Here is a 13,896-nt window from a genome sequence, read left to right as displayed (position 1 = left end):
GCGGCCAGGTACGTGTCGGCGTCTTGGATGAGGGGGTAAACCCGGTGGTTTACCCAATTCCGCAGAATTCCGAGTTTCATACTCGCAGCGTCCGTAGCGTCTTTGACGGCTGCGGAATTGTCCAGGAAGAATTCCATACACATAAACCAGTGTCCGAAGCGTGCTGATGCGTCCGGAGCATGCTGATCCAAATCCAAACGTTCGGGTTTCAGGAGTTGATCCATTGTGTTGAAAAATAAGTTAATAAAATTGTTGTGCCTCAATAATTCCGAGACTCGATGTTAGCGAAACAAAACAAGGCTTTTATTAACTTAGAAGGTAACACGTAGTGGAGAGAGGTATCTTCCATCCGGAGGGCTGCAGTACTGGATATGAGGCCAGACTGAGCTTGCTTACATAGGGGCCAGGTATGGGCGGAGCCCTACACACAACACATTCCAATATACAATACAATGGTGAGGAAACGGAACTGGGGGAAGGGAAATGAAACTGAAACCGACCACAGTCGCAGGCAGTGATGAATGGAATATTTCATCACAAGGACCCAATGTATCAGTGGAGGATGGGATGTCTAGTGAGGTGATGAGTGCGTGCATCCATGTGGGCACATATGCCCGGACCCGCAAAGATATCCAAAATTTAAAACAATTCATCAAGATTGGCCTCCTTGCTCAAGAGGTCAAGAAGAACCTGGTCGGGGTAGGTGGGGCCTAGTGAAGGCTGGCCATTGAAGATTCTGGCTATAGTGGGTAGCAGGTGACAGAGATATGCTTGTAGTAGCGCTTGCACCTGCCTGCTTCATGCCAATTAGGTGCCCACCCACTGGCCCTGCAAATTCCAATGAGGTCAGTGCTGGGAGGCATCAGCGAGTGTGATCTTGGTGTAACCACTGGGATTGTGTCCCGAAGAATTCAGCTCCTTTGTCCATGTTTGGACCAAGGCTGTAATGAGGTCAGGAGCCGAGTGGTCTTGGCGGAACCCAAACTGGGCATCAGTGAGCAGGTTATTGGTGAGTAAGTGCCACTTGATAGCACTGTCGATGACACCTTTCATCACTTTGCTGATGATTGAGAGTAGACTGATGGGGCAGTAATTGGCCGGGTTGGATTTGTCCTGCTTTTTGTGGACAGGACATACCTGGGCAGTTTCCCACATTGTCAGATAGATGCCAGTGTTGTAGCTGTACTGGAACAGCTTGGTTAGAGGAGCGGCTAGTTCTGGAGCACAAGTCTTCAGCATGACAGCCGGTATGTTGTCAGGGCCCATAGCCTTTGCTGTATCCAGTGTGCTCAGCCATTTCTTGATATCATGTGGAGTGAATCGAATTGGCTGAAGAATGGCTTCTGTGGAGGTGGGGACCTCAGGAGTAGGCCGATATGGATCATCCACTCGGCACTTCTGGCTGAAGATGGTTGTAAACGCTTCAGCCTTGTCTTTTGCACTCACGTGCTGGGCTCCGCCATCATTGAGGATGGGGATATTCATGGAGCCTCCTCCTCCTGTTAGTTGTTTAATGGTCCACCACCATTCACGACTGGATGTGGAAGGACTGCAGAGCTTTGATCTGATCCGTTGATTGTGGGATCGCTTAGCCCTGTCTATAGCATGCTGCTTCCACTTATTAGCATGCATGTAGTCCTGTGTTGCAGCTTCCCCAGGTTGGCACCTCATTTTTAGATACACCTGGTGCTGCTCCTGGCGTGCTCTTCTATACTCCTTATTGAACCAGGGTTGGTCCCCTGGCTTGATGGTAATGGTAGAGTGAGTTATATGCCGGGCCATGAGGTTACAGATTGTGGTGGAATACAATTCTGTTGCTGCTGATGGCCCACAGTGCCTCATGGATGCCCAGTTTTGAGCTGCTAGATCTGTTCTGAATCTATCCTATTTAGCACGGTGGTAGTGCCACACAACACGATGGAGGGTGTCCTCAGTGTGAAAATAGGACTTCGTCTCCACAATGACTGTGCGGTGGTCACTGCTACCAATACTGTCATGGACAGATGCATCTGCGACAGGAAGATTGGTGAGGACGAGGTCAAGTAGGTTTTTCCCTTGTGTTGGCTCTCACCACCTGTCACAGGTCCAGACCGGCAGTTACGTCCTTCAGGACTCAGCCAGTAGTGGTGCTACCGAGCCACTTTTGGTGATGGACATTGAAGTCCCCCACCCAGAGTACATTCTGTGCCCTTGCTACTCTCAGTGCTTCTTCCAAGTGGTGTTCAACATGGAGGAGTACTGATTCATCAGCTGAGGGAGGGCGGTAGGTGGTAATCAGCAGGAGGTTTCCTTGCCCATGCTTGACCTGAAGCTATGAGACTTCATGGGGTCCGGAGTCAATGTTGAGGATGCCCAGGGCCACTCCTTCCCGACTGTATACCACCACCCCTGGTGGGACAGGGCATACCCAGGGATGGTGATGGAGGAGTTTGGGACTTTGGCTGAAAGGTATGATTCTGTGAGTACAGGTAGACTACCCTTTATCCGAACTTCCGAAAACCGAAACCCTCTAAAAACCGAAGGTTTTTTCGTTCAGCGTAAGTCCAGCGTAAGTCGTGCGCACGACCCCCCGCGGACCCCCGCCGACTTACGCTGAGCGTCAGCGTAAGTCGTGCACACGACCCCCCGCGGACCCCCGCCGGCCCCGACCCCCGCCGGCCCCGACCCCCGCCGACCCCAACCGTAAGTCGGCGGGGGTCGGGGTCCGCGGGGGGGTCGGCGGGGGTCGGGGCTGGCGGGGGTCCGCGGGGGGGGGGTCGTGCGCACGACTTACGCTGCGCATCAGCGTAAGTCGTGCGCACGACCCCCCGCCGACCCCCCCGCGGACCCCCGCCGACCCACCTTCCGAAATCCGAAATTCTCCGAAAACCGAAACACGGCTGGTCCCGAGGATTTCGGATAAAGGATAGTCTACCTGTATGACTATGTCAGGCTGTTGCTTGACTCGTCTGTGTGACAGCTCTCCCAATTTTGGCACAAGTCCCCAGATGTTGGTGAGGAGGACTTTGCAGGGTGTACCGTTGCCAAGGTCGATGCCGGGTGGTCCGTCCGGTTTCATTTTTATTATTGTGTTTCATAGCGGTTTGTTACAACTGAGTCGCTTGCTAGGCCATTTCAGAGGGCAGTTAAGAGTCAACCACATTGCTGTGGGTCTGGAGTCACATATAGGCCAGACCAGGTAAGGACAGCAGATTTCCTTCCCTGAAGGGACATTAGTGAACCAAATGGGTTTTATGAAAATCCGATAGTTTCCTGGTTACCATTACTGATACTAGTAATTATTCCAAATTTATTTAATTAACTGAATTTAAATTCCCCAGCTGGTGGGATTTGAACTCCCATCTCTAGATCATTAGTCCCGGCCTCTGGATTACTAGCACAGTGACATTACCACTCCGCTACCGTTCCCTTGAAATGGTGTGATCTGTTTTGATTTCAACACAATGAGAATGAAGAGGATTTATACTGTTTAAAATACAATGCAAATAGAATGTTTGCCTTCCATCCATAAGGTCACAGGTTGCTGCCTGTCTTGAATCTGTCCATCCTGCTCAGTGGAGTGGGATACGTGGTGGTGAAAAAACATAAAACACAAATATTATTGAATAGATATAGCCCCTCCTTTTCTAAGCAGCACTGTTGGTTTATGCCTCTCTTCTAATTAGCCTGTTTGCAGTTTTGCTAAATGTTTTCAATTATATGTTCATGTGAACTGCAATAGAGAGGATATTTCAGATGCACCTAGCATTTAGATCCTGACATCTTTGAAGTTTCTATCTTATTTTTTTTTAAGAAACCGTCTGGTATGCTTAGTTGAAACCAGAAAACTTGAGCACACAAAACCCAGTAAGTCACAAAGGTCCTCAGGTGGACAACTGCATGGAACTAAATGAACAGCTGCACTGGCCTCACTACACCAGCTGGACTTGGATGTTACAGATACATTCGGCTGCTGTAAAAGTCACGGAATCGTTTGACTGCAAGAAATTTTATGGATGAATCTATCGCCAAGAAAATCAAATGGATAATTAAAATGAATTTGAACTGAAGAGGTATTATTCTGCTCCTGTGACACGGAGTCTACTTCACTGCATTTAATGGGGGAGGGGCAGACCCTGAAAATACCTCGAAAGCCGAATGGTGGTAGTCTATTAATCTATTTATCTTACTCCTGTTCTTTTAGAGATCTAGTAAAAGGACAGCTGAAACTAACAAAATCCCTCTTTGCTTTAGATGCTGCAGGTAAGAAAAATGGAAACTGTCCTCTTGACAAATTAAGTGAAACATGTTCTGCAATATTGGAATACGACACGTTTACACGCAAATTACTGGGTATATCGCAGATGAAATATTTCCATTTCCTAGTATGGTTTAAAAAGACATTTTTCTTTGAAGAGTAGAAAAATGGGTGTGTCTATAAAGTGCAAAATAAAAAATAGAAAGGAGAGGCAATGTCCGGCAGGAGGTCATCCAAATTCACAATTTGAACAGGTTTCTCTGCGTTTGTTGAAATCTTGATATATTGCTGATTTTTTTTGGTCTCTGAAGTAATGGGGGAATTTTTCGGGGGGGCGGGTGGGCAGCGGGCATGTTCGGTGGTGGGTCGGGTGGGAAAATATATTTTTTTGACCGGGTCTGATCCCACTCGACCCCAACCCAGGTTTAAAATTAGACTTAAAAAAAAAATCTGAAACAAGCCTTGGCTGGCAGAGTGGCCCTACTTATCCTACGGTAAGGTGCTGCAGTGATATCCTTCCCCCGCCTCTTTCTCCCCGCTGAGGGGGGCGGGGCACTCCAGTCGGGCCATAAATGGTGAGGGCGCCTGCCAAAGATAAGGGATCAGGGATGCATCCATGGGATGGGTAGAAGTTCTGCTCCACCCTTAGGGGGTTGTCCCAAGCTGATAGCGCCAGTCGTGGAGTGAGCACAGGCACAGGCCCTGGATCAAATTGCCTCGTCTGATCCAATGTCTATGATTCTATGAACTCAAGGGAATTATACATGAGGGTTCATTGGTGTTTAACCGTTCCCCAAGACGTGGATGGAGCAGATCTCAAGTTAAAGAAATCAAGCAGTTTAAATTTGTTATTTTTAATGACACCTTTATAGCTAATTTTTCATTTGCATAATAAAACACAGGCACAGGTACGTGGAAAGAGTACCAGTCAGGATTTTCTTTCTTTCTCTCATTTTTTTCTTCCTTCTTTCATACCGCTGCTTTAATCCTGGAACCCACTGAGCCTTTCAGCAGGCGTTACATGAGAGCACAGTCCTCGCGTTCTCTGATGTGATTTCCAGCCAGAGACAGTGCTGCCATTTCTTACGTGTTACTGTCTGACCCTTCCTAACTTCACCTGCAGGTCCAACCTGCTGACACTGCATGTAGCACGTCGTACCAAAATGTGTGAGAGAGGCCTGCAAATGGGAATATACAGTTAGTGCTAAGAGATTAATCAATTATAACATCATAGAATCATAGAATGATACAGCACAGAAGGAGACCATTCGGCTCATCGTGCCTGTGCCAGCTCTTTGAAAGAGCTATCCAATTAGTCCCACTCTTTCCCCGCAGTGCTGCAAGTTTTTCCTTTTCAGGTATATACCAATTCCCTTTTTAATGTTACTATTGAATTGGCTTCCAACAAGCTTTCAGGCAGTGCACCAGATCATAACAACTTGGTACATAAAAGTTCTCATCTCCCCTCTGGTTATTTTGCCAATTATCTTAAATCTGTTTCCTCTGGCTACCAACCCTCCTGCCAGTGGAAACAGTTTCTCCTTATCTACTCTGTCAAAACCTCTCATAATTTTGAATTGTGGGCACATTCAAATAGAAAACTGCAAAAATAAGGAAAACCACCCTCTTTTGCATAGCTTATCAATAAAGAATGCAATTCTGGATAACAGACCCAAATACAGGATCTGTTTCAGTTCCAAATGTCTTGAAGAGTTTGTATTTTCTCCATAAATGCTATAAATCACTATAAATGTTGACAGCATCCTGTAGTCTTACTCTCAGGTGCGTGTCCTCAGATTATGAGTACTGTAATACCACTGCTGTTAAAGGTGGAAATCAGCTTTTTACTGTAGTTTAATTCAAGCAGCACTTACACAAAATAATTAAGTTTAGTTCCAAGACGAGAAAATTTACCAGTAATGTAAACTGAATTTACAGAGATTTGTCTTCTGTCTTTTTCTCTCCAGATGATTAAAGATTGCGTCAAACAGAGACCAAAGTATCTTCCAACCTCAACAGGTAACACACAGCCTCATGTCTGAAGTGATGTTGGACAATGAAGTAGTTGAAGGGTTAGGTTAGGCTGGTAGCGCCCACACCTCCTCAATGACAAGATCACATTTATCGGGGAAGCGTGATTTAAATCCTGTGCAACCACCAATATTTTTAAAGACGGACTTTTTATTTTGTTTTGGTAAATAAATCTGTTACCTAAGCTTTGAAGAGTGGAAATTTCCCCACTTTCTGGTGACATTTCAAAATTTGAATTTTATTTTTGAGTGTTTTGCACTGCCTTGTGTATTGGTGCAGCCTGCGTTGTGCTTACATGGCATTTGAAAGATTCTGCATTAGCACAATGGTGAAAATTTGCTTCTTCAGTGCCCCGATGCAGAGTTTCACACCTCAGGAGCGCTTATTGCAGCATCATGAGCAGTACAAGCCCCAGTTTTCTGATCTAGATGCCAGCACACAAAGCTCTGCACTGGGGACACTGAAGCAAAACTTTACCCCACTGGATTTCTTGCTATACTTATACAAACTGATGTAGTGGGTGTTGGGTATTTTGATATCAGGATATTTAGCTGGCAATAGAATAACACTCCCCTGAAATCACCTCAAATGAGTTTGGCTTGCATTGGCCACTGGTACGACCTGCTCTCGTTTGAGTCCACCTTTTATAAGAATGTATTTAGTTTTGTTCCGAGATTGGCAGCAGTAGAGGGTATCTTGTAGTGCCGGCAATGAGTAAATGTTCCCTCTGCTGCCCAATCCTCTGCAGCCCTGCGAATCAGCAGCAAGACTGCAGAGCTTCTCCAGATTCAACATGGAGTGTGCAGCACGCCATTGATGTGTAGTGACTGGCGGTTCTAAAGAATGATCTTGGAGGAAAACTGTGGGATATTGAGGGGTGGATGGCCTTTTCTCACTGCTTGCTTTCTTATGTTCTGTAGCTGCCTGCAAATAAACAGCATAGTCATTCCACAATAGTTATATTTAAACAATAGCTCGAAGGCATCATTATCTATTGCTCCTCAAATCCATCTTGTTTCCTGTTTTGTGAAGATCATTCTAACTGTATATGAAGCCTGCCAATTGGCTAGAGTGGAGATTGATCCAGTGGTGCAAGTAGAAATTGATGGTAAGAGGAAGCTGACATCGACACAGAAATCGACTAACTGTCCATCCTTCAATGAGGTAACTACTAAATAATCTTGCTGTAGTAATGCATAACTAATTCTGGTCCTCGCCATCTCCCTGCGACTCATCCTCCCATAAAGTGCAACGGCAGCCAATATGACAGCCAGAGACGTCCAGGTGCCCGCTGTGTCCACCTGAAACAGGTGATAGGCTCTTTAATATGCTAATCAAGGACCGAATGGTTGTTTTAAGACCCTGATGGCAAATTCAACAAGAACTGGGCAGTGCATTGTCGAAATCTCGACTCCGAGTAAGACTCTAAAACACAAGCAGTACCGTCAGATTGTTAGTTTAATTTTTACTTGCACAAGGAGAGAGCTGCCTGGACAAAGGCTAGGCCAACATCTCTCAAGGACATCAGCGAATGCAGCATATTTATACACTCAAACAAGCAAGCGTTCCATAAATCACGTGTAATGGTATTGTATCATTTTAGTTTGCACAAGGACAATCAAAAGGTCAGCAGGACAGAAATATCTCCAGACAAGGTTAGTTAATCATATATTCTGTCAGGAGGTTCTGTCTGAATCTTGTTACCAAGATGATTTACTTACTCATGTCTGATCATCTTGTTACCAAGATGATTGGCTTACTCAATAGTTTTGCTTCTTTGTCTAGCGACAATCATTCATAGTTTATCTATTCTATAGCCTTATGCCTCCCTTGTGCTAGTGAGTCAATTATAGCTGTTATCACATCCTCAATGTGGGTGGGTATTATGAGAGATCTCTTGGTCCTGGACACGTTGTGACATATCTACTTTTTCTTGCTTTAGCTACAACCTAAGCAAGTTTGTTCTTTTACTTGGCCATTTTATTCTACCCAGCATGCTAAGTATAATGTCAATTTCCACAGCATGCACCGTGCAAGCTTCACTCAGTGTTTCCAGACTGCAGCAGCCTAACCAGAGGTCATTAAAGGGACTGATGGAAGCCACTGAAGAACATGTAAGTTTTTTTTACTTACCTTAATGTGGAGTCAGGAGGAGCAGAATACTTCGGCTGCTGCCAGTCCGTGCTCGCACCTCCTCCCATTTGTCTCCCCCACAGGACTTACCTATGAACTTCCAGAGCCCTGAAAAACGAGCCGAATCAGGACATCCAATTGGCTTTTGTTGTATTATGTAGATGAGATCCAAGGCACAAATTCCAGTGAGCACCGCCCACTTTGCACCGGTTTCCAGTGCAAGACCAATTTCCTGGCCACCACCTGTATTTTCCCCCAGTTTTCCTCCCATCTTAAGCTGAGATCCTGTTATACGGGCACTGTCAACCCTCTGGCAACCTTGCTCAAATGGCCATTGTTGAATTGTGAGCCTAGACAGTGACTAACAGCAGACCATTTTGACTGTGGGAGGCTGCACTTTACTTAGGAGGGCATTACAGAGATCTGTGGCCTCGTGGAAGGAAGGCTCAGACGTTGCAGCACAGCGAGGACGGCATTGCCTGTGGCAGTCAAGGCAGCTCCAGTAGCATTTAACTTTTATGCTACTGGAACCTTCCAGGCTGCCATATGTGATATAAGTCACATCTCACAATCCTCTGTGCACTTCTGCATAAGGGAGGTCAGTAAGGCTCTATATGCTCTGAGGAATGACTACATATCATTCCCTATTGCCAGAAAAGACCAGAGGCAGTCCAACATCTGCACTCAATCCTTTCAGCCCCTTCCCCATGCAGATCACAATAAAAAAGACCACCGATTCCACCACTACCCAATTACCATCATCACTGTTTATATACATCAGAAACAAATGACAGAACCAACATCACTTACAAATATTCAATGATGCACCCTGGTGCTTACCCTTGGTGGCTATCTACAAGTGCCCTCACCTACTCTGGTGCTTCTACGGTGCAACCCCAGTGGAAGCTGCTGGCGAGGTGGATGGCTGCTGAGAGTCTGAAGAGGGCAGTTCAGATGTTCTCCTGGGTTGCCCTCGAGTGGCTGTGGGCCGTGATGGCCCAGCCTCAGACTGCACCATCTCAGCATGGACTTCAGCAGTCAGGGCCGTCTGGCTGACGGGCAACGGCAAGGGCAATGGTGCAGTGGCGGGGGAGGGAGCAGCAATGCTGCCATCCGGAGAGAGGCCAGTAGGTTCCTGCTCCATGATTCCCACGCCACTACCTCAGGGCATCTGTTCAGCCCGCCCAGTGATGATCTGGAGGACAGATCTCTGGGCAGCCGAGACACCCCGCAAGCCCCTTTCAACCCAGGAGCCCAGAGCCACCATGGCAGCTGCCCGAGCTTCTATTGCAGCAGTTTGCAGCTCCATGCAGGCTGCAATGACTGCAATGAAAGCTGCAACTTCAGTCATAAGAGACTGCAAGACGTCTGGCTCCACCGGTCGCTGGCTGGAAGTCACAAGCCTCTCCACACTGGAGAGGATGGGTTCCAGGCTCTGCATCCAAGCATGGACCAAGGTGGAAACGGACTCCTCCATCCATCTAGCCACGACCTGTAGGCTTTCAAGCAGGTTGTCCATTGCACCAAGCATTTGGTTTGTCACACCCATCATCCTTCTTCTGAAGCTTGGCCCTGTGGGGTCTTAATCTGTCTCCTCTGCAGCAGATCTAATATGTGACCTTGCCCCCCTGGAAAGGTGACACCTGTGGTGTCCCTTCTACTTGGCATGGCTACTGTCTGCTAGTGCCCGGTGCATTCCACTGTGAAGATCCCTCTGCTAAGCTAGCCTCTAACTTGCGTGTGGTGCCAGTCTCTGAGCTGGTGCCTGCGACAGTGGTAGCCATTGACGCAATGCATTCATCCTCGGTCTCCTCCTCCTCCTCCCCATCTTCCTCCACTTCCTCCAGGGGCCGAGGTGGCTGGTGCTCTTGCTGAACCTGCTCCATGGGGCGAAGTGCATCTTGCTCCTGGGAGCCTGCAGTGATAAAGCTGGAAGGGTTAGGGAGCATCACATGTGGCCACTATAGGAGGGTGTGTGTGATGAGACCATATGGAGCTTAGGAGTGAGGATAGCTTTGGGTGTAGGGATCAGGAATAGTTCAGCATGTGCAAGGAAGCTGTAGTGGCTACATTACTCTATGCGGGATGCCCCCTGCTCTGCCTCTGGCCACAGAGTCTGCTACTCGCTTCCCGATCACTGCCAGCACTGCCTCCTCAATGGAGTGACATCATGAATTCGTGCTGCCCTTCCCCCGGTCAGGTCCTGCTGCCGCCTGTTATGTGCTAATTTTTTCTGGATGAGAAAGAGTGATGATTGTTAATGAGTGTATTGGCAGGGGTATTTGTGTGTGTGATGCCTTGCACAGTTGAATAGCTGTGGAGATGTGTCTGAGGTGTGAGTAGTGCCTGTGAAGGACACAATAGTGTGTGGTGTGTGAATGTCAGTGTATAGTTAGATGGCGGATGCAGTGTGTTGTGATGTTGGTGGTGCAGTTATTGAGAAGTGCGTTTGTGAAATGGGATCTTACCTTGACCGCTCGTGTCAAATCATTACATTTCTTGTGGCACTGGAGCCATGTCCTGCGGCCAGAGCTCCTGGCTGTGACTGCCCAGGCGATCTCTTCCCACAAGCGGCGCATCAGCTGCCTCTGTGGCCTCCTTCCCCCATGCGGGTTGAGGACATCCCTCCTCCTCGCTACCTCCTCCACCAGGACCTCCAGTGCCACATCGGAGAACTTGGCCGCCCTCTGTCTTGCTCCTTGCGACATCCTTCCACTCTCAGACATCTCGCTCCACACCTTCAGTGGAAGTGGGTGAGTGCAGGCTACATATACAGCTCCACGAAAATTGCTTCTAATCAGCATTTGAGAGCTAAACCTGTAGGTTTCTGGTTAATACCTGCAGGCACATTCAAATCATAGTAATCATCAATTAGCCCAAAAATTGCATGCTAAATCCGGAATTTCAAACCGACGTTTCTTATTAACACTCCACCCATTTAGTGCCTGTGTGGCGGAGCCACCAAAGGATTCAGATCGTTTGTATATAATTCCTTTAACAACATGTTAGCTACAGCCTGAGTCTGTATCTTTATTTATGCTGTTTAACTGTACAGAGCGTGGTCACTTTAACAGCGCAGTTAAAACGTGATGACGTCACGCCGTTCATCACGTGATCCCCCACTGGCGGGAAGAACGTCATGACGTCAGCCCAGGACCGCCGTAGGCAGTCCTCATGGAGCCTCTGAAGAGAGCAGACTTACATTCGATGTTATCCTGCAGTTTCTTGTTTAAACCTATTTATTTCATTAAAGTTCATTTTGTTTGATTGCCTGAGCAGAACTCAGTCTTTTAGTTAGGAACCCACGTTCCTACACCTGTTTTCATCCTTTGGCCAAAATAATCCCCATTATCTGATTGGAGTTGCTGGCTTGCCAGCTAGAACCCGGGGATGAGCATTTGTTTGGAAACTGCCGTTCAAAATGTTGGCCTATACGGCAGTTATTCATATTCGTTAGCAGAGGTGAAACTGTTTATACACAACATGGGTAGAATCAGCATTATATTGATTTAGCTTACTCTTGTAATAAGAACTTCACACCAAATGTATGTCACAGAGTGGCATAAATTTGGCACAAAACCTATAATACAGAGCAGTGAATTCCACTTGAGTCGTCTGTTCTGTTTCCAAGACCTACTGAATTATGGCTCAGAACGGGATTAGAACTGACAAAGCCGCCAGATTCCAATGTGGCTCATGAAGCGCATGGCGATCACTCGTGCCTGATTCCGGCACCGCCCTCAAATTGGTAGATTTCCGCTGGTTAAGTAGATTCAATGGGGGTGGATCTCCGCCAGGGTTCTCCCGCTCATCCGCTGTTTACCTTGTATTTTTTCCAGGATTTACGTGGCTCCTTCCGCCGAAGTTATTGCGAACAAGGCAGGAGAATCCTCGGGGAGTTTCAGCCCCAGCATGTTCGCAGCTGGAGCGCTGCCGCTTCCTCCAAAACATGGAGTGGAAATGCACGGCGTAAGATGTAGATTGGTGAAGACGTGGAGTGGGACTCTGTATTTTAGAGGGAAACCATAGCACCTGCTGTCGCCAAGTGGAAGCAGGACAACGTAGGGACCATTCAGCAAATGAGCTTCAATTCGGGTCACCTGAGATTTAGAGTTCTGTTTGGTACACATCACACTTACAACATTTGGGGTAGAAATTGGCCATCGTTGCACCTGTTTTCCAGATGAAAAATGTGGGACAGAAAGAAAAGAAAGACTTGCATTTATATAGCGCCTTTCATGACCACCGGACATCTCAAAGCGCTTTACAGCCAATGGTGTATTTTTGAAGTGTAGTCACTGTTGTAATGTGGGAAAATTACCAATTTTGTAAGGCTATGCCTTGCACCCCAAGGGTGCCTGAGAAATGTCTAATGCCATATTGGCCTCAGGTGATTTTCAGGCATCTGAGATGGCTGGCTAAAACAGGCATATATTAATGAGAGGGCCAACAAAGTTTTACCCCTTTATGCACCGAGGCTGACTCACAAGATCATGCTCTTTACGGTGCAGTTCACAGCTTGAAGGTACCCTCACCAAGTATGAATTTGCTGTGTATTTTTTTTCTTAACAATTAATCATTTTACGATTTTCAACATATCCCCAACCAGGCAGTCCTTTTGTTGAAATATCTGATTAGTTCTCGCATTCTGCCACTATCTTTGATTTTACTGAGCAATCCAAAACCAGCTCTCCTTCTGAATTCACAGATGTCACCATGGTAGCAGCTTTTGTTCCAAGAAGTACAAAGGAGATCCAAAAAAAGAGAATGAGAGGAGCAAAAAGAGAATATAAGAACAGATTAGCAGCTAACCTAAAAGGGAACCCAAAAGTCTTTTATAAACTTATAAATAGTAATAGGGTAGACAAAGGAAGGGTGGGGCTGGTTATGGAGGAGATCTTCTTGTATGGCTTCACTAGAGAAGAGGAAGCTGCCAATGTAGCAGTAAAGGAGGAGATAGTAGTGATATTGGATAGCCAGGATGGAATGCATCCTAGGTTACAAGGGGAGTAAGTGTGGAAATTGCGGAGGCTCTGGCCACAACCTTCCAATCCTCCTTAGATATGGGGCTGGTGCTAGAGGACTGGAGGATTACAAATGTTACACCCCTGTTCAAAATAGGGGAGGGGGATAAACCCGGTAACTACAGGCCAGTCAGCCGAACGTCGGAAACTTTTAGAGACAATAATCTGGGACAAAATTTATCGTCGCTTGGAAAAGTATGAGTTAATAAATGAGACTCAGCATGAATTTATTATATTAAATAAAAATCATGTTTGACTAACCTGATTGAGTTCTTTGATGAAGTAAAGGAGAGGGTTGATGAGGGTAGTACGGTTGATGTTGTGTACATGGTCTTTCAAAAGGCGTTTGATAAAATATCACATCATATCTTGTTAGCCAAATTAAAGCCCATGGAATTAAAGGGAGAGTGGCAGCATGAATACAAAATCGGGTAAGGGAGAGAAAGCAGAGAGTAGTGGTGAACAGTTGTT

General features: G+C 46.7%; 1 protein-coding gene and 1 long non-coding RNA gene across 12 annotated transcripts in view; one reads left to right on the top strand and one right to left on the bottom strand.

Moving 5' to 3' along the window:
* LOC147115182 (uncharacterized) overlaps positions 1-13,685 on the top strand; it is a 75,336-nt gene extending 61,651 nt beyond the window's left edge. For 6 of the 11 annotated variants that reach the window (XR_015079077.1, XR_015079082.1, XR_015079081.1 and 3 more), the window contains 5 exons: positions 4,184-4,242; positions 6,205-6,256; positions 7,301-7,432; positions 8,291-8,382; positions 12,241-13,685. This is a non-coding gene — a long non-coding RNA (uncharacterized LOC147115182). The other 5 variants (XR_015079074.1, XR_015079072.1, XR_015079075.1 and 2 more) reach the window with 2 other exon arrangements.
* LOC147115177 (fer-1-like protein 6) overlaps positions 1-13,896 on the bottom strand; it is a 904,394-nt gene that overhangs the window by 400,906 nt on the left and 489,592 nt on the right. The window lies entirely within an intron of this gene.

Source organism: Somniosus microcephalus, chromosome 7, assembly GCF_052327205.1.
Source record: "Somniosus microcephalus isolate GS21.2 chromosome 7, FLI_Smic_1.0, whole genome shotgun sequence".
NCBI classification, from domain to species: Eukaryota; Metazoa; Chordata; class Chondrichthyes; order Squaliformes; family Somniosidae; genus Somniosus; species Somniosus microcephalus.
The sequence above is the reverse complement of the archived record's forward strand: the minus strand, read 5'-3'. Positions and strand labels throughout refer to the sequence as shown.